Source organism: Scyliorhinus torazame, chromosome 4 (assembly GCF_047496885.1).
Source record: "Scyliorhinus torazame isolate Kashiwa2021f chromosome 4, sScyTor2.1, whole genome shotgun sequence".
Lineage (NCBI taxonomy): Eukaryota > Metazoa > Chordata > Chondrichthyes > Carcharhiniformes > Scyliorhinidae > Scyliorhinus > Scyliorhinus torazame.
In genome coordinates, this window is record NC_092710.1 from 318,439,203 (window position 1) to 318,460,849 (window position 21,647).

Below are 21,647 nucleotides of genomic sequence, written 5' to 3' on the forward strand. Positions count from 1 at the left end.
CAGGAATCCTTGCTGTAGATACACTTCTAGGACTGTATCAGGGAGGCAGTAATGTAGTGGTATTGTCGCTGGACTAGTAATCAAGTTTCGAATCCCGTCAGGATAGATGGTGAAATTTGAATTCAATTAAAAGTCTAATGGCGACCATGAAACCATGGTCGATTGTCGTAAAAACCCACCTGGTTCACTAATGACCTTCAGGGAAGGAAATCTGCCAACGTTACCTGGTGAGACCTACATGTGACTCTAATGTGGTTGGCTCCGAAATGGCCGAGCGAGCCACTCAGTTCAAGGGCGATTAGGGATGGGCAACAAATGCTGGCCTAGCCAGCTCCACCCACATCCCATGAATAAAAAATATAGGTAGATGACTGGCCGTGTGGAGAAGGGGCCTGCTGAGAGCACATTAGGACCCAGCTCGGAAATAAACACAGTTCCTCATGGAGTTAAGCAATTTGCCCGGGGAAACAATGCACTACTGCATAAAGTAATACCTTTTACAGGCATGATTGTCATCTCCTTTATTTCAGGAATCTAACTTGGGTCATACAGGATTTCAATTTTAAAGTGATTGCTTTGGAATGAGGTGAAGGCAACATCTAAAATGAATGTTGGTATAGCTCAAACCACAATGACCATGCATGTTGGCAATCAGTTATTAATAGAGGCAAATACTATTTAAAACCAAAATTTACTTACGTCAATAGTGAGAACACGAGACTGCAGGCAGGAAAAGTACAATTTTGCAGAAACCTTTGGAGTGATAGTCAGTGATGCTGTCACTATGTTTTGGATACTTGGCCGTCCTTGATCACACAGATGACAGTTTTACCATTTTACCTCTTTTAGTGCATTTTGAAACTGTAATTGCTACTATCTCTACTGCACATCTCGTTCCTGCGCCAGGAGGTTGAATCCGCAGACACGGTCAACACCTCAAGGAGACATGCGGCTTGGGGCGCCCTCGTCCCCTCCAACCTCTCAATATTCCCTCCCTCTTCCACGTTGGCTGAATCTGGCAAGCTCGGTGCTGGCGAGATGTGAAACTGTGATGTTCTGATAAGGGTTTCTTTTCATGCCTTGAACTTAACAGAATGTACTGTAACACTGCTGGACATTTTTAAAAAAAAATCAAAGATGAATTTGCTTATTCACACACGTAATTTCACATTTCCTGGCCACCACAATGACATCAATTATACTTCAGCTGATAAAAATTGAAAGCCACACATTATGGGCAAATGAGTAATACAGATACTTGATTTGTCTGAATGACAAACTGTTTTCCATTTTATATCCTTTTCAGGACACTGCTGCTTTTGTATTATTATATCCAAAAATGTTAGAATATTGTCCTTTTTCTTAACATATTTTAAAGGTTTTATTTGTCCTGTTGAATAAATCTCAGTTGATAAATCCCTGATCCATCAAACTGCAATGTTCATTTTTAGATTCCGAGATTTGTTCTTGGTCTGGATATGTGCAGAAAGATTCTGTTGTCATGGACATTGCCATTAGTTTTTTTGAAGTTAAACATAATATTGAAAACTCTTCGGCTCTTTTAGTGAAATATTTACACAATCACTGTTTAATAGTAATTTCTTTTTCAATTTTTTTTTTTCTTGAATAGATCTATTTATATATAAAGAAGAAGATGGTGGGCAGGATTCTCCATCTCGGTAGCACAGTGGTTAGCACAGTTGCTTCACAGCTCCAAGGTCCCAGGTTCAATTCCCGGCTTGGGTCACTGCCTGTGCGGGGTCTGCACGTTCTCCGCGTGTCTGTGTGGATATTCCTCCGGGTGCTCCGGTTTCCTCCCACAGTCCAAAGATGTGCAGGTTAGGTGGATTGGCCATGCTAATTTGCCCTTAGTATCCAAAAAGAAGGTTTGGTGGGGTTACTGGGATAGGGTGGAGGTGTGGGCTTAAGTAGGCTGCTCTTTCCAGGGGTCGATGCAGACTCGATGGGCCGAATGGACTCCTTCAGCACTGTAAATTCTATGATCCCGCCTGCCCCGTTTTCCGGCGCGACGTACTCCCGCCGGCAGAGGGATTCTCCATTCCTGCAGCCGGCCAATGGGGAAACCCGCAGGCGTGGGTGCACTGCCGGCGAAGCGGAGCATCCTGCCGACGGAGAATCTCACTCAATGTGGTTTTCCCTTCCTGACAATTTTTTTTCAAAGCACACGAATAGATTTAAAAACAAGGTTCAGGGGTAAGAAACAATGGAGACTTTATTGCAAGAGTTCTGCCAGGGGGGGGGGGGGGGTTGTGTATCGGACAGGGGGTCTCGGGCATCGGTGGTGGGAACATTATGGTTTCAAAATTACACCCGGATTCAGAAATTCAATGTAAAGTAGTGAAGTTCTCTGACGATGCCAAACAAGGCAGGGCAATGGAACCAGAAGAGATGAGCCAGAATAAGTAAGCTCGGCAGAAAAAAGGTAAATAAACTTCAAGAAAGATATGTTTTGGCGAAGTACATTATAAGGAGACTATAAAAGAGTGTGCAGTTGGAGACCGGTTAGAGGATTGGGCAAGGTGGCAGACAGAGGATGTAATTTCCGGGTCAATATGGCGGCGGCATCTTCGGGAGCCGGACTGTTAGGATGGCTTCTTAGTTGGCTGCCGACCTGGTGTCCCACATCTTTGTCTCTTCTCAAGGATGCTGAGAATAAGATGTTACAGGGTGTCAGAAGTAAATTTACGAAAGAATATGTTTCGCTACCAAGTGGCAATGAGATATGGACACTAACATTCAGTCAAGATACTCATAACAAAACTCCACTTGTTCTGATTCATGGATTTGGAGGGGGAGTTGGACTCTGGACTTTGAACTTTGATGCACTTAGTCGACAACACACTGTGTATGCTTTTGACCTGCTGGGATTTGGCCAGAGTAGCAGGCCACATTTCAGCACTGATTCAGTCCTGGCAGAAACACAGTTTGTGGAGTCTATAGAGGAATGGAGGGCCACGGTGGGAATGGAGAAAATGATTTTATTGGGACATAACCTTGGAGCATATTTGGCTACTTCATACACAATTCAATGTCCACAAAGGTAGGTAGAACATTTTGGACAAATAACGGTTTTGAAGAGTTAGCAGGAAGAGGCACATTTGGAAGGTTTCAGTAAGCAGTTTTGATCAGTTACCAATTGCTAGCTATCGCAGCCACTCCAAAAGTTGAAGCAACAATTTCTTGTTTGATCTATACTTTCTGCTCTTGATTTCCACTAATCAGGGAAATGTCACTGACACCAAGACTGGGCTGTGGATTCCCATCCAGCCACAGTTGATGAGCTGTAGATTCTCTTTCATTCTCAATCAGTATTTTTCATGTTGAGCTTTCAATGATTATTATCCAGATACCTGTTTTTTTCCACCTCGAAGTGAGGCTCGGAGTGAGAGGTGAACCTGGTACTGAGACTTAAGATAAACACTGTCATCTGTGAGGGGTAGCAAAACGCAAAAAAAAAAAATCACTGTTTTGTTAAGTTTAACCTGAAATAACAATGCTGTTGTTTAGGATGGGGGCTTTTTCTTCTTCAATTTCACAGAGTGGAGCTGACCTGAAACTCGAGGAGAATGTTTACAGGGTGCATTGATTTTTTAAAAAATATAATAAATTTAGTGTAGCCAATTCATTTTTTCCAATTAAGGGGCAATTTAGTGTGGCCAATCCACCTAGCCTGCATATATTTAGGTTGTGGGGGCGAAACCCACGCAAACACGGGGATAATTTGCAAACTCCACACGGACAGTGACCCAGAGCCAGGATCGAACCTGGGACCTAGCATGGTTAGGCAGCAATGCTAACCACTGTGCCACCGTGCTGCCCTAGAAGGTGCATTGATGCTGATATTTACAGGGTGCATTGATGCACCCTCTCTCCCTCTCTCTCCCTCCCTCCAGGCACAGGCTCCATGTGCACACTGATACCCATTTCTACCTCTGCCTTGTCTTTTGACTGCTTCAGTACTGTTCAATTGCTTGTCTGGCGTCAGATTCTGGTGACGTCACAACTTCCTCCAGCTGAACATTGGGAAGGTTCAAATTGTCATCCCCACCGGAGACCATGCACCCTCTCCATTTACTCCGTCCCTCCTTAACCATTCTTTCAGCGTAAACCTGATTAATTGCAGGTGACTCCCTGTTCAACTCCCAAGCTAGATGTTAAATACCACATCCTGTCCAGTACCAAGATCACCAACTCTGTCTCTGCATATTTTCCCATTTACACCATTCAAATCAGCGTATGCCTTTCAGAGTGGAATCAGGAAGCTCCTTTGCACACACAGGAGTGATAGAAATCTGGAATCTCTCTATCTGTATGTGGCTGCGAAGACAGGGAGCTTTCAGCAGTGAGAAGGGGAGATTTCTGTTTGATGAGGTTCCAAGACTCACATTTAATAATGGAAATATCCATCGCATTCAAGGATCACAAAGAGAAGGTATTGTCACCGAGAAGATCTTGTTCAGTGAAATGATTCTGTGATCTCTGAACGGTGCTGATTATTGACCTAATTATACTGCAGGCGACCCACAAAGATGTACCCATGAGCAAGCATCGGTAACTCAGCAGCAAAATGTAACAAGTCCAACCAGTTAAATCATCGATGGTATTCTCAAAGTGCCTTCAGCACTCCCTATCCTTTCCCTCGCCCTCCCTCTCCCTCCTCCCCTTTCCCCTGCGTGCACCCCTGGAATTAAAATAATACAAAAGAAGAAAAAAAAGATGGCAGACAGAGTATAATGCAGAGAGGTGTGGAATTATCCCTTTAAAAGTAAAATGGAATATTTAAAAAAGGGATAAATGATGAGTAAATATTGGGATTCAGAGTGATTTGGCACACACAAAAACAAGGGGGATAGAATATGAGAATAAAGAAGTCTTGCTGCAATTATATTTGCTGTTGAATATGACATCTTCAGAATTGAATAAAAGTCATATTTGACTTGAAACGTTAAACTTTGTTACTCTCTCCTCAGATTCTGCCAGTTTTCTGGCACTTTGTTTTTATTAAAAATTTCCAGCATCTGCAGTATTTTGATTTTATTATTATGCAATTATATAGGACTTTAGTGAGACCACACCCGGTGTATTGTGCACAATTTTGGACTCCTTATCTAAGCAAGAATATAGTTCCTTAAAGTGGTTGCAATAAGGTTCACTACATTGATTTCTGGAATATAGGTCTCTCCTCTGAGGAGGGATCAAGTTGAATGGGCTGATATTTCTGGAGTTTACAGAGTGAGATTTTGGGGGTGAATTCTCCCAAATGGAGCCCAATTGTTCGTGCTGTTGTGAACGTCGTCGCGTTTCACGACGGCGCAGACCGGACCCGGGTACGACCTATTCTGTCCCCCACAGGGGGCCAGCACGGTGCTGAAGCGGTTCACGCCGCTCCAGCCTCCTTTCCCGATGCCAAATGGGCGCCGCGCCAACCCTCGCATGTGCAGTTGGGCCGCGCCAACCTGCGCATGTGCGAGGGACTTCTTTAGCGCCCAGACTCAACATGGCGTCGGTGTTCAGGGGTCGGCCGCGCTGGGAAGTAGGTCCAGGGGCGGGGGAAGAGGACAGCCCACCGATCGACAGGCCCCGATCACGGGCCAGACCCCATCGGAGGCACCCCCCGGTGAAGGCGCCCCCCTCATCCCCACAGACAACCCCCCTGACTGTTCGCGCAGAGTTCCCGCCAGCAGCGACCAGGGGTGAACAGCACGGGCGGGACTCTGTCATATCCGCGCGGCCGCTCGGCCCATCCGGACCGGAGAATCAGCAGCCCCGCCAATTCCAGCGGCCAGCGCCGCGCCAAACGGCGCCGATTCTCCGCACCTCGGGGAATTGCGCACCGGCGTCGGGGCGCGGTTGCGCCGATTCTCCGGCCCGGCATGGGACTCGGCGAATCACCCCCGATATTACTGAAAAGTGCATGAAACCTTCAGAAAGTTTGACATGGTAGACGCTGAGAGCTGCAATCTAGAACTATGAGTCATAGTTTCAGGATAAGGGTGGCCATTTAAGACTGAGATGAGGAGATATTTCTTCAGAGACATGTGAACCTTTGGAATTCTCTACCCGAGGGCAATGGCTGTTCAGTCATTGCGCCTGCTCCTGTGTCAACTGGCCCAGAATTGAGGAGCTAATCACACAACCGCAGGGAGAAAGTGTTGTTCATATGCCCGACATCAGACTCCCAAAGCAACTACTCTACTCAGAACTTGGTTGCAATAGGAGACTTCCAGGAGGACAACACAAACACTTTAAGGATGTCCTCAGAGCAACCCTGAAGAGGTCAAACATTGACTCATGGGCAACCCTGGCTTGTACCTGACCAGAATGGAAAAGCTTCAATCAGGAAGGCATCAAACACATTGAGAGACTTTGTTGGGAAAGTACGGAGGTTACGTTGAGGCGTCGGAGGGAGTCCTTAAACCTCCAAACAACTCAAGCACCCGACCCTTCAAGCACTAAGGGAATAAAGGGATATGGGGGATAGGATCAAAAGTGGAGTTAATGTAAAAGTGTAACAAGTATATTACTAAATGTTGTGAGAAGGTTGAGGACGGGGGAGCGGAGGGGTGCTAACTAGCCTATTCTGCTCCTACTTCTTAACTTGAATGCAGACAAATATAAATTAGTACACAAAGAAATAAAGAAAATGAACGTAAGCCAGGAATGATGTTGGAGTTGCCAAAGATGAGAGAGAAAGGGACAAAGGAGTCTTAGTGCATTCAAGGTGCAACATATCCAAGAAATGAAGGCAGTAGAATGATGAACTACACAGCTAATACAGTAGAATAGAAGTCAAAGAGCATAACATTTTGGAGTTCTAGTCAAACTGCACCTTGAATACTGTTTCTATTTCTGGTTACCAAGAAAGTAGTGAGACAATCAACTGCTAGAAGCAATGCAGAGAAGTGTCACAGACTGATAACCCAGTTAAAAGATTTGTGTTATTCAGAAAGACTTGGCCATTTCAACTTTGAAAACAGATAACTGAGAATGAAAGTATAGAATGTTAAATCAGAATTTTTCTGTAAATTGAAGTGCATGAGCAGAATAAGGCGACACAGGATCATATATGAGAAGGTACATTTAGGACAGATTTCAGGATTTATTCCTTCGCAGAAAGAAAAATCAACTTGTGGGCTAAACCTTCAGGTACAGTAGTGGAGGAAATCATCTCAGAAACAATTTGATGGTATGATTGGTAAGGGAGAATATGAAGATAATTCTGGATGGATGAATGAAAAAAAGCCAAATGTCCTTTCCTCATCTGTAATTATGTTGTGATCATAATTAAAATTAGTCGACTTCCGGGTGCGGCGATGACCAGCTGAGTCGCACGTTTCGGCAGCTTCCGGTGAAACGGACTTTTGGGCTCTTGATAGGAGCCCCAACGGCAATTTTGATGGCTAAAAACACTGCGGTAAACCAGAAGGGAATCCCCCTGGATATGGATGAAAAGAGGAGGAGAAAGTGGCCGGATTGCAGTGGATCCTTTAGAACAGCGGCAAGGAAGGCAAGCAAAAACCAAGATGGCGTCGGAAGGTGGCAGTTTAACATGGGGCCCTGAACAACAAGAGTTCTTGAAATGCTGTGTGGAAGAGCTCAAAAAGGAAATGAAGAAAGAGCTGTTGGCCCCGATACTACAGGCAATCGAAGGGCTAAAGGAGGAACAAAAGACCCAGGAGCGGGAGCTTCGGGTCGTGAAGGCAAAGGCAGCCGAGAATGAGGACGACATACAGGGCCTGGTGGTGAAGACGGAGACGCATGAGGCACATCAGAAACGATGTGTGGAAAGGTTGGAGGCACTGGAGAACAACGCAAGGAGGAACAACCTGAGGATTCTTGGTCTTCCTGAAGGTGCGGAGGGAGCGGACGTCGGGGCATATGTGAGCACGATGCTGCACTCGTTAATGGGAGCGGAGGCCCCGGCGGGTCCGTTGGAGGTGGAGGGAGCATACCGAGTGATGGCGCGAGGACCGAGAGCAGGAGAAATTCCCAGAGCCATAGTGGTGAGATTCCTCCGTTTTAAGGATAGAGAAATGGTCCTTAGATGGGCAAAGAAAACTTGGAGCAGTAAATGGGAGAACGCGGTGATCCGCGTTTATCAAGACTGGAGTGCGGAGGTGGCGAGAAGGAGGGCGAGCTTTAATCGGGCCAAGGCGGTGCTTCATAAAAAGAAGATAAAATTTGGAATGCTGCAACCGGCAAGACTGTGGGTCACATATCGAGGGAGGCACCACTACTTTGAGACGGCGGATGAAGCGTGGACTTTTATTGTGGAAGAAAAACTGGAATGAGCGGGTTATTAAAAAGAACGTTTGAACAAAGTGGTGGGGCGAATGTGGGGGGCGAAGAGGGGGGTTAAAAAGGGGGGAAAGAGGAGTTTTATGTACTAATCCTGCGATGTGGTAACTTTTCTCTCTTCCACAGGTGGTGATGGGGGGAGGAGGGGAGGTGGAGGAGATGGGGCGTTGGCCATTGGGGGCGGGGCCAAGGGAGAAGCGCGGGCTTGGTTCCCGCGCTATGATAATCATGGCGGGAATAGAGAAGCAGGAAGGAGGGGGCGTCGCACGGTGCGAGCCGAGGTCACGGGGGGAAGCCGAGGTCGGCCAGAGTTTGCTGACTTCTGGGAGCAACATGGGGGGAGTAATTACGCTAGCGGGGGATCTAGCGGGGGGGGGTGGGAGGGGGGAATTACTGGGTTGCTGCTGCTGGGGAGAGGGGGGAGCTGGTATGGGAGGGGATGGGCGGGGGGGCACCGCCTGGGGGAGATACAGCTGCGTGGGAACCGGGTGAGGAGCTGGAAAAAGGGGATGGCTAATCGACAAGGGGGGGGGGTAGGCAGCCCCCCAACCCGGCTGATCACGTGGAACGTGAGAGGGCTGAACGGGCCGATAAAGAGGGCACGGGTACTCGCACACCTTAAGAAACTTAAGGCAGATGTGGTTATGTTACAGGAAACGCACCTGAAACTGATAGACCAGGTTAGGCTACGCAAAGGATGGGTGGGGCAGGTGTTCCATTCGGGGCTAGATGCGAAAAACAAGGGGGTGGCTATATTAGTGGGGAAGCGGGTAATGTTCGAGGCAAAGACTATAGTGGCGGATAACGGGGGCAGATACGTGATGGTGAGTGGCAAACTACAGGGGGAGACGGTGGTTTTGGTAAACGTATATGCCCCGAACTGGGATGATGCCAATTTTATGAGGCGGATGCTAGGACGCATTCCGGACCTAGAGATGGGAAAGCTGATAATGGGGGGAGATTTTAATACGGTGTTGGAACCAGGGCTGGATAGGTCGAAGTCCAGGACTGGAAGGAGGCCGGCAGCAGCCAAGGTACTTAAAGATTTTATGGAGCAGATGGGAGGTGTAGACCCGTGGAGATTTAGCAGACCTAGGAGTAAGGAGTTCTCGTTTTTCTCCTATGTCCATAAAGTCTCATCGCGAATAGACTTTTTTGTGCTGGGAAGGGCGTTGATCCCGAAGGTGAGGGGAACGGAGTATACGGCTATTGCCATTTCGGATCACGCTCCATACTGGGTAGACTTGGAGATAGGGGAGGAAACAGGAGGGCGCCCACCCTGGAGAATGGACATGGGACTAATGGCAGATGAGGGTGTGTGTCTAAGGGTGAGGGGGTGCATTGAAAAGTACTTGGAACTCAATGATAATGGGGAGGTCCAGGTGGGAGTGGTCTGGGAGGCGTTGAAGGCAGTGGTTAGAGGGGAGCTGATATCAAAAAGGGCACATAAAGGGAAGCAGGAGAGTAAGGATTGGGAGCGGTTGCTGCAAGAACTTTTGAGGGTGGACAGACAATATGCGGAAGCACCGGAGGAGGGACTGTACAGGGAAAGGCAAAGGCTACATGTAGAATTTGACTTGCTGACTACGTGCACTGCAGAGGCACAATGGAGGAAGGCACAGGGTGTACAGTACGAATATGGGGAGAAGGCGAGCAGGTTGCTGGCACACCAATTGAGGAAAAGGGGAGCAGCGAGGGAAATAGGGGGAGTGAGGGATGAGGAAGGAGAGATGGAGCGGGGAGCGGAGAGAGTGAATGGAGTGTTCAAGACATTTTATAAAAAATTATATGAAGCTCAACCCCCGGATGGGAGGGAGAGAATGATGGGCTTCTTGGATCGGCTGGAATTTCCCAAGGTGGAAGAGCAGGAAAGGGTGGGACTGGGAGCACAGATCGAGGTAGAAGAAGTGGCGAAAGGAATTAGGAGCATGCAGGCGGGAAAGGCCCCGGGACCGGATGGATTCCCAGTCGAATTCTATAGAAAATATGTGGACTTGCTCGCCCCGGTATTGACGAGGACCTTTAATGAGGCAAAGGAAAGGGGACAACTGCCCCCGACTATGTCTGAAGCAACGATATCGCTTCTCTTAAAGAAGGAAAAGGACCCGCTACAATGCGGGTCGTATAGACCTATTTCCCTCCTAAATGTAGATGCCAAGATCCTGGCCAAGGTAATGGCAATGAGAATAGAGGAATGTGTCCCGGGGGTGGTCCACGAGGACCAAACTGGGTTTGTGAAGGGGAGACAGCTGAACACGAATATACGGAGGTCGTTAGGGGTAATGATGATGGCCCCACCAGAGGGAGAAACGGAGATAGTAGTGGCGATGGATGCCGAGAAAGCATTTGATAGAGTGGAGTGGGATTATTTGTGGGAGGTGTTGAGGAGATTTGGTTTTGGAGAGGGGTATGTTAGATGGGTGCAGCTGTTGTATAGGGCCCCAGTGGCGAGCGTGGTCACGAATGGACGGGGATCTGCATATTTTCGGCTCCATAGAGGGACAAGGCAGGGATGCCCTCTGTCCCCATTATTGTTTGCACTGGCGATTGAGCCCCTGGCGATAGCGTTGAGGGGTTCCAAGAAGTGGAGGGGAGTACTTAGAGGAGGAGAAGAACACCGGGTATCTTTGTATGCGGACGATTTGCTACTATACGTGGCAGACCCGGCGGAGGGGATGCCAGAAATAATGCGGATACTTGGGGAGTTTGGGGATTTTTCAGGGTATAAATTGAACATGGGGAAAAGTGAGTTGTTTGTGGTGCATCCAGGGGAGCAGAGTAGAGAAATAGAGGACCTACCGTTGAGGAAGGTAACAAGGGACTTTCGTTACCTGGGGATCCAGATAGCCAAGAATTGGGACACATTGCATAGGTTAAATTTAACGCGGTTGGTGGAACAAATGGAGGAGGATTTCAAGAGATGGGATATGGTATCCCTGTCACTGGCAGGGAGGGTGCAGGCGGTTAAGATGGTGGTCCTCCCGAGATTCCTCTTTGTGTTTCAGTGCCTCCCGGTGGTGATCACGAAGGCTTTTTTTAAAAGGATTGAAAAGAGCATCATGGGTTTTGTGTGGGCCGGGAAGACCCCGAGAGTGAGGAAGGGATTCTTACAGCGTAGCAGGGATAGGGGGGGCTGGCACTACCGAGCCTAAGTGAGTATTATTGGGCTGCTAATATTTCAATGGTGAGTAAGTGGATGGGAGAGGAGGAGGGAGCGGCGTGGAAGAGATTAGAGAGGGCGTCCTGTAGGGGGACTAGCCTACAGGCTATGGTGACAGCCCCATTGCCGTTCTCACCGAGGAACTACACCACAAGCCCGGTGGTGGTGGCTACACTGAAGATTTGGGGACAGTGGAGACGGCATAGGGGAAAGACTAGAGCCTTGGGGGGTCCCCGATAAGAAACAACCATAGGTTTGCCCCGGGGGGAATGGATGGGGGATATGGAATGTGGCAAAGAGCAGGAATAACGCAACTGAAAGATCTGTTTGTGGATGGGAAGTTCGCGAGTCTGGGAGCGCTGACCGAGAAATATGGGTTGCCCCAAGGGAATGCATTCAGGCATATGCAACTGAGGGCTTTTGCGAGGCAACAGGTGAGGGAATTCCCGCAGCTCCCGACACAAGAGGTGCAGGACAGAGTGATCTCAAAGACATGGGTGGGGGATGGTAAGGTGTCAGATATATATAGGGAAATGAGGGACGAAGGGGAGACTATGGTAGATGAACTAAAAGGGAAATGGGAAGAAGAGCTGGGGGAGGAGATCGAGGAGGGGCTGTGGGCAGATGCCCTAAGCAGGGTAAACTCGTCGTCCTCGTGTGCCAGGCTAAGTCTGATTCAGTTTAAGGTATTACACAGGGCGCATATGACTGGAGCACGGCTCAGTAAATTTTTTGGGGTGGAGGATAGGTGTGCGAGGTGCTCGAGAAGCCCAGCGAATCATACCCATATGTTTTGGTCATGCCCGGCACTACAGGGGTTTTGGATGGGGGTGTCAAAGGTGCTTTCAAAAGTAGTGGGGGTCCGGGTCGAACCAAGCTGGGGGTTGGCTATATTTGGGGTTGCACAAGAGCCGGGAGTGCAGGAGGCGAGAGAGGCCGATGTTTTGGCCTTTGCGTCCCTAGTAGCCCGGCGCAGGATATTGTTAATGTGGAAAGAAGCCAAGCCCCCGGGTGTGGAGACCTGGATAAATGACATGGCAGGGTTTATAAAGCTAGAGCGGATTAAGTTCGTTCTAAGGGGGTCGGCTCAAGGGTTCACCAGGCGGTGGCAACCGTTCGTCGAATACCTCGCAGAAAGATAGATGGAATGGAAAAAAGAAGGCAGCAGCAGCAGCCCAGGATCGGGGGGGGGGGGGGGGGGGGAGGAGGAACCAGAAGGACTCTCAGGGTTGTTAATATATACTGTATAATATGTATAGGTCGTTGCGACAGATAATTATATATTGGACTGTTAAATTATATTTTTGGAGAGTGTTACTTGTGATAAGGCAGTTGCCAATTAGGGTTAGTTTTCATTTTTGTTATTTATTATTTATTCATTTTTTGTTTATAAAATAGGTCATTGTTATTTGTGTTGTTATAATATTGTGTAAAGGATACACAATGTACTGTGTTGGTTGACCAAAAATTTTCAATAAAATATTTATTAAAAAAAATAATTAAAATTAGTCGTCATTCAGTTCAAGACAAAAGGTTACGACCATCTTCTCAAGGGCAACCAGGAATGGGCAGTGAGTAAAGATAGGTTTTCAACTCTCATCGTTCAGAAGCATCGAGTAAATGACCCATTTCAGCCTCCTGAGATGCTCAGCATCACAGATTCTGGTCTTCAATCAATTTGATTCTTCCATGTGGAATCAAAAAACTGCCAAGCACATCAGATACAGCAAAGGCAAATATCATAGAACATACAGAGCAGAAGGAGGCCATTCGGCCCATCGAGTCTGCACAGACCCACTTAAACCCTCACTTCCACACTTCCTCATAACCCAATAACCCCTCCTATCCTTTTTTGGTCACTAAGGGCAATTTATCATGGCCAATCCACCTAACCTGCACATATTTGGACTGTGGGAGGAAACCAGAGCACCCGGAGGAAACCCACGCAGACACAGGGAGAACGTGCAGACTCCGCACAGACAGTGACCCAGTGGGGAATCGAACCTGGGACCCTGGCGCTGTGAAGCCACAGTGCTATCCACTTGTGCTACCGTGCTGCCCAGAACCTGTGCTCCAGAAGTAGCTGTTCCCCTAACCATGATTTTGCAGTACAGCTGCAAAGATGGACGTATACCCAACAAAGTGGAAAATTCAGGTGTCCACTAAAAGCAGGATAAATCCAATTGGGCAATTACTGCCCTATCAGCATCCTCTCGACCATCAGTAAAAGTATGGGAGGAGTCATCAACAGTGCTATCAAGCGGCACTTACTCCCCAATAACCTGCTCATCGAAGCTCAGTTTGGGTTCTGCCACCCCCAGCCAGCTCCAGACTAATTACACCCTTAGTCCAAACATAGACAAAGAATTTCTGAGGTGACGCGAGAGTGACTGCCCTTAATATCAAGGCAACATTTGACGGAGTGTGGCATCAAGGAGATCTAGCAAAATTGTAATAATGAGTGGCAATCAGGGCAAATATTTGAGTGGCTCAAGTCATTCCTAAAACAAAGGAACACATTGTAGTTGTTGGAGATCATTCAGTCCCAGGGCATCACTGCAGGAGTTCCTCAGGGCAGTGTCCTGGAGACGCAAACATCTTCAGCTGCTTCAGAATAAGGTCAGAAATGGGGTTACTCTGATGGTTGCAGTGTTCTCACCTCTTCAGGTAATAAAGCAGGTTGTGCCTGCATGGAGCAAATCTTGAAAACATTTAAACTTTTGAGCTGATAAGTGTAAAGTAACATTTGTACCACACAAATGTTCGGCAATAACCAGCTCTAACAAGAGAGTATCTAACCACGTTGCCTTGACATACAATGGTACCCCCATTGCTAAATCTAAACATCAACACCATTGACCAGAAATTCAACTGGACCAGTCAAGTAGATATTATGGTTACAGGAACAAGGCAGTGGTTGGGGATTCTAAGGTTAGTAATTCACTTCCTGATTCCCCAAAGCATGTTCACCATTTGCAAGGTACAGGTCAGGAATGTGATGGAATACTCTCCATTTGGCTAGATGAATGCAGCTCCAACTACATTCAAGAAGCTTGACACCACCCAAGACAAATTAACCCAAATGATTAGCACCCAATTCACCACCTTAAACATTCACTCTCCACTACTGGCACACAATGGCAGCAGCGTGTACCATCCACAAGAGGGATTATAGTAAATCGTCAAGGCTGCATCATCAAAACCTTCCAAACCTACCATCAAAAAGGACAAAGGCGGCAGAAGGATGTTCAGCACCATCTGAAAGTTCCCCTCCAAGTCACTCCCCATCTTGACAGGGAAATATATCGCCGTTTCATCACTGTCTCTGGGTCAAAATCCTAGAGCTCTTTTTCTAACAGCACTGTGAGTGTATCCACACCATGCAGGTTGCACTGTGCAAGGTGGTTCACCACCACTTTCACAAGGGCAAGGAGGGATGTGTAATAAATGCCAGAGACACTTACTTCCCGAGAACAAATATTAAAAAACTCTGGGAACATGGTGGATCAAGCATTTGGCAATCTCATATGCCTTATAAACTATTTTTAAAAAATATATATATATTTTTTTATTAAATATTTTATTGAAAATTTTTGGTCAACCAACACAGTACATTGTGCATCCTTTACACAATATTATAACAACACAAATAACAATGACCCTATTTTATAAACAAAAAATGAATAAATAATAAATAACAAAAATGAAAACTAGCCCTAATTGGCAACTGCCTTGTCACAAGTAAACACTCTCCAAAAATATAATTTAACAGTCCAATATATAATTATCTGTAGCAACGACCTATACATACTATACAGTATATATTAACAACCCCTGAGAGTCCTTCTGGTTCCTCCTCCCCCCCCTCCCCCCCAATCCTGGGCTGCTGCTGCTGCCTTCTTTTTTCCATTCCGTCTATCTTTCTGCGAGGTATTCGACGAACGGTTGCCACCGCCTGGTGAACCCTTGAGCCGACCCCCTTAGAACGAAATTAATCCGCTCTAGCTTTATAAACCCTGCCATGTCATTTATCCAGGTCTCCACACCCGGGGGCTTGGCTTCTTTCCACATGAACAATATCCTGCGCCGGGCTACTAGGGACGCAAAGGCCAAAACATCGGCCTCTCTCGCCTCCTGCACTCCCGGCTCTTGTGCAACCCCAAATATAGCCAACCCCCAGCTTGGTTCGACCCGGACTCCTACTACTTTTGAAAGCACCTTTGTCACCCCCATCCAAAACCCCTGTAGAATGCCGGGCATGACCAAAACATATGGGTATGATTCGCTGGGCTTCTCGAGCACCTCGCACACCTATCCTCCACCCCAAAAAATTTACTGAGCCGTGCTCCAGTCATATGCGCCCTGTGTAATACCTTAAACTGAATCAGGCTTAGCCTGGCACACGAGGACGACGAGTTTACCCTGCTTAGGGCATCTGCCCACAGCCCCTCCTCGATCTCCTCCCCCAGCTCTTCTTCCCATTTCCCTTTTAGTTCATCTACCATAGTCTCCCTTCGTCCCTCATTTCCCTATATATATCTGACACCTTACCATCCCCCACCCATGTCTTTGAGATCACTCTGTCCTGCACCTCTTGTGTCGGGAACTGCGGGAATTCCCTCACCTGTTGCCTCGCAAAAGCCCTCAGTTGCATGTACCTGAATGCATTCCCTTGGGGCAACCCATATTTCTCGGTCAGCGCTCCCAGACTCGCGAACTTCCCATCCACAAAACAGATCTTTCAGTTGCGTTATTCCTGCTCTTTGCCACATTCCATATCCCCCATCCATTCCCCCCGGGGCAAACCTATGATTGTTTCTTATCGGGGACCCCCCCAAGGCTCCAGTCTTTCCCCTATGCCGTCTCCACTGTCCCCAAATCTTCAGTGTAGCCACCACCACCGGGCTTGTGGTGTAGTTCCTCGGTGAGAACGGCAATGGGGCTGTCACCATAGCCTGTAGGCTAGTCCCCCTACAGGACGCCCTCTCTAATCTCTTCCACGCCGCTCCCTCCTCCTCTCCCATCCACTTACTCACCATTGAAATATTAGCGGCCCAATAATACTCACTTAGGCTCGGTAGTGCCAGCCCCCCCCTATCCCTGCTACGCTGTAAGGAATCCCTTCCTCACTCTCGGGGTCTTCCCGGCCCACACAAAACCCATGATGCTCTTTTCAATCCTTTTAAAAAAAGCCTTCGTGATCACCACCGGGAGGCACTGAAACACAAAGAGAATCTCGGGAGGACACCATCTTAACCGCCTGCACCCTCCCTGCCAGTGACAGGGATACCATATCCCATCTCTTGAAATCCTCCTCCATCTATTCCACCAACCGCGTTAAATTTAACCTATGCAATGTGCCCCAATTCTTAGCTATCTGGATCCCCAGGTAACGAAAGTCCCTTGTTACCTTCCTCAACGGTAGGTCCTCTATTTCTCTACTCTGCTCCCCTGGATGCGCCACAAACAACTCACTTTTCCCCATGTTCAATTTATACCCTGAAAAATCCCCAAACTCCCCAAGTATCCGCATTATTTCTGGCATCCCCTCCGCCGGGTCTGCCACGTATAGTAGCAAATCGTCCGCATACAAAGATAACCGGTGTTCTTCTCCTCCCCTAAGTACTCCCCTCCACTTCTTGGAACCCCTCAACGCTATCGCCAGGGGCTCAATCGCCAGTGCAAATAATAATGGGGACAGAGGGCATCCCTGCCTTGTCCCTCTATGGAGCCGAAAATATGCAGATCCCCGTCCATTCGTGACCACGCTCGCCACTGGGGCCCTATACAACAGCTGCACCCATCTAACATACCCCTCTCCAAAACCAAATCTCCTCAACACCTCCCACAAATAATTCCACTCCACTCTATCAAATGCTTTCTCGGCATCCATCGCCACTACTATCTCCGTTTCTCCCTCTGGTGGGGCCATCATCATTACCCCTAACGACCTCCGTATATTCGTGTTCAGCTGTCTCCCCTTCATAAACCCAGTTTGGTCCTCGTGGACCACCCCGGGACACATTCCTCTATTCTCATTGCCATTACCTTGGCCAGGATCTTGGCATCTACATTTAGGAGGGAAATAGGTCTATACGACCCACATTGTAGCGGGTCCTTTTCCTTCTTTAAGAGAAGCGATATCGTTGCTTCAGACATAGTCGGGGGCAGTTGTCCCCTTTCCTTTGCCTCATTAAAGGTCCTCGTCAGTACCGGGGCGAGCAAGTCCACATATTTTCTATAGAATTCGACTGGGAATCCATCCTGTCCCGGGGCCTTTCCCGCCTGCATGCTCCTAATTCCTTTCACCACTTCTTCTACCTCGATCTGTGCTCCCAGTCCCACCCTTTCCTGCTCTTCCACCTTGGGAAATTCCAGCCGATCCAAGAAGCCCATCATTCTCTCCCTCCCATCCGGGGGTTGAGCTTCATATAATTTTTTATAAAATGTCTTGAACACTCCATTCACTCTCTCCGCTCCCCGCTCCATCTCTCCTTCCTCATCCCTCACTCCCCCTATTTCCCTCGCTGCTCCCCTTTTCCTCAATTGGTGTGCCAGCAACCTGCTCGCCTTCTCCCCATATTCGTACTGTACACCCTGTGCCTTCCTCCATTGTGCCTCTGCAGTGCACGTAGTCAGCAAGTCAAATTCTACATGTAGCCTTTGCCTTTCCCTGTACAGTCCCTCCTCCGGTGCTTCCGCATATTGTCTGTCCACCCTCAAAAGTTCTTGCAGCAACCGCTCCCGTTCCTTACTCTCCTGCTTCCCTTTATGTGCCCTTATTGATATCAGCTCCCCTCTAACCACCGCCTTCAACGCCTCCCAGACCACTCCCACCTGGACCTCCCCATTATCATTGAGTTCCAAGTACTTTTCAATGCACCCCCTCACCCTTAGACACACCCCCTCATCTGCCATTAGTCCCATGTCCATTCTCCAGGGTGGGCGCCCTCCTGTTTCCTCCCCTAACTCCAAGTCCACCCAGTGTGGAGCGTGATCCGAAATGGCTATAGCCGTATACTCCGTTCCCCTCACCTTCGGGATCAATGCCCTACCCAGCACAAAAAAGTCTATTCGCGAGTAGACTTTATGGACATAGGAGAAAAACGAGAACTCCTTACTCCTAGTCTGCTAAATCTCCACGGGTCTACACCTCCCATCTGCTCCATAAAATCTTTAAGTACCTTGGCTGCTGCCGGCCTCCTTCCAGTCCTGGACTTCGACCTATCCAGCCCTGGTTCCAACACCGTATTAAAATCTCCCCCCATTATCAGCTTTCCCATCTCTAGGTCCGAATGCGTCCTAGCATCCGCCTCATAAAATTGGCATCATCCCAGTTCGGGGCATATACGTTTACCAAAACCACCGTCTCCCCCTGTAGTTTGCCACTCACCATCACGTATCTGCCCCCGTTATCCGCCACTATAGTCTTTGCCTCGAACATTACCCGCTTCCCCACTAATATAGCCACCCCCCTGTTTTTCGCATCTAGCCCCGAATGGAACACCTGCCCCACCCATCCTTTGCGTAGCCTAACCTGGTCTATCAGTTTCAGGTGCGTTTCCTGTAACATAACCACATCTGCCTTAAGTTTCTTAAGGTGTGCGAGTACCCGTGCCCTCTTTATCGGCCCGTTCAGCCCTCTCACGTTCCACGTGATCAGCCGAGTTGGGGTGCTTCCTACCCCCCCCTTGTCGATTAGCCATCACCTTTTTCCAGCTCCTCACCCAGTTCCCACGCAGCTGTATCTCCCCCAGGCGGTGCCCCCCCGCCCATCCTCCCCCATACCAGCTCCCCCCTCTCCCCAGCAGCAGCAACCCAGTAATTCCCCCCTCCCACCCCCCCGCTAGATCCCCCGCTAGCGTAATTACTCCCCCCATGTTGCTCCCAGAAGTCAGCAAACTCTGGCCGACCTCGGCTTCCCCCCGTGACCTCGGCTCGCACCGTGCGACGCCCCCTCCTTCCTGCTTCTCTATTCCCGCCATGATTATCATAGCGCGGGAACCAAGCCCGCGCTTCTCCCTTGGCCCCGCCCCCAATGGCCAACGCCCCATCTCCTCCACCTCCCCTCCTCCCACCATCACCACCTGTGGGAGAGAGAAAAGTTACCACATCGCAGGATTAGTACATAAAACTCCTCTTTCCCCCCTTTTTAACCCCCCTCTTTGCCCCCCACATTCGTCCCACCACTTTGTTCAAACGTTCTTTTTAATAACCCACTCATTCCAGTTTTTCTTCCACAATAAAAGTCCACGCTTCATCCGCCATCTCAAAGTAGTGGTGCCTCCCTCGATATGTGACCCACAGTCTTGCCGGTTGCAGCATTCCAAATTTTATCTTCTTTTTATGAAGCACCGCCTTGGCCCGATTAAAGCTCGCCCTCCTTCTCGCCACCTCCGCACTCCAGTCTTGATAAACGCGGATCACCGCGTTCTCCCATTTACTGCTCCGAGTTTTCTTCGCCCATCTAAGGACCATTTCTCTATCCTTAAAACGGAGGAATCTCACCACTATGGCTCTGGGAATTTCTCCTGCTCTCGGTCCTCGCGCCATCACTCGGTATGCTCCCTCCACCTCCAACGGACCCGCCGGGGTCTCCGCTCCCATTAACGAGTGCAGCATCGTGCTCACATATGCCCCGACGTCCGCTCCCTCCACACCTTCAGGAAGAATCCTCAGGTTGTTCCTCCTTGCGTTGTTTTCCAGTGCCTCCAACCTTTCCACACATCGTTTCTGATGTGCCTCCTGCGTCTCCGTCTTCACCACCAGGCCCTGTATGTCGTCCTCTAAAAATATATTTTTATTCACATTTTTCAATTTATAAAATAGAAAGTAGAAAAAGTAAACAAATTTACATACATCAACCTTAACAAAACTAACACTGGAACAACCTCTTACTAAACCTAAATGTTCACCCCCCCCTCCCCCTCCCCTCCTCCCCATCCACCTCTCCCTGATGGCACGGTAGCACAGGAATTAGCACTGTGGCTTCACAGCACCTGGGTCCCAAGTTCGATTCCTGGCTTGGGTCACTGTCTGTGCGGAGTCTGCACGTTCTCCTCGTGTCTGCGTGGGTTTCTTCCGGGTGCTCCGGTTTCCTCCCACAAGTCTCGAAAGACGTGCTGTTAGATGAATTGGACATTCTGAATTCTCCCTCTGTGTACCCGAACAGGTGCTGGAATGTGACGACTAGGGGCTTTTCAAAATAATTTCATTGCAGTGTTAATGTAAACCTACTTGTATTATGGGCCAGGGTTTAGAGAACTCCAAAGTGTATCATGGAGTTCACCTGACCCACAACCTTTAATAGATTGTGATTATGGGGAGTACAAGGGCCTACTCTACAGGTGTGATGCAAACAGAGAGCTAAAGTACTTTTAAATTAAAACAATGTTTATTTATGAAACCAGTTAACACTTTATAAACCCACAGTAAACATCTTAACAACTATCAACATTAATCATCCCCACAGATACAATGTTCTATAAGTAACCCTTAATCTTTCCTTGCAACATCCATAAGACAAATACCCTCTTCAACACAGTCATCAGGTTTAAATTCTCCACTGAGAGCAGTTATCACTTTTAAATTAGCAAGTGATTTGAAGACATTCCTTTCATGCAGAAATAAATCAGAATTACACCTGGTTTTGCTGGATGCAGCTCCCAATCTGCAAAACTAAACTAAACACACCGTGCAGCTGCCTGCTCAAAAACGAAAGTGAAAGACAGCCGGCCCAGCTCCACCCACACTCTGACATCACTGCAGCTACTTAATAAACACCCATTTCTTAAAGGTACTCTCACATGACTCTTGTGACAATAAAGATTATTATATTTAACAACTAACAGTGACTAATCACTTGAAATAAACAATAAAACACTGCCATCTCCGATAGAACCCCTCGATTGCCCCCCTCATGGTGTAGCTAACTTTCTGGAGGTATAAGAACTTTAGCAGATCTGCCAGCCACACCGAAGAATTGGGTGGAGATGCGGACCGCCACCCCAGCAGAACCCGACGCTGCGCAATCAGCGAGGTGAAGACCAGGACATCGGCCGGCGTGCCTGTCTGCAGCTCCGGTGAGTCTGACACCCCAAATATGGCCACCAAAGGACAGGGCTCCAGTTCAATCTTCAGAATCGCCGACATGGTACCAAAGGACGAC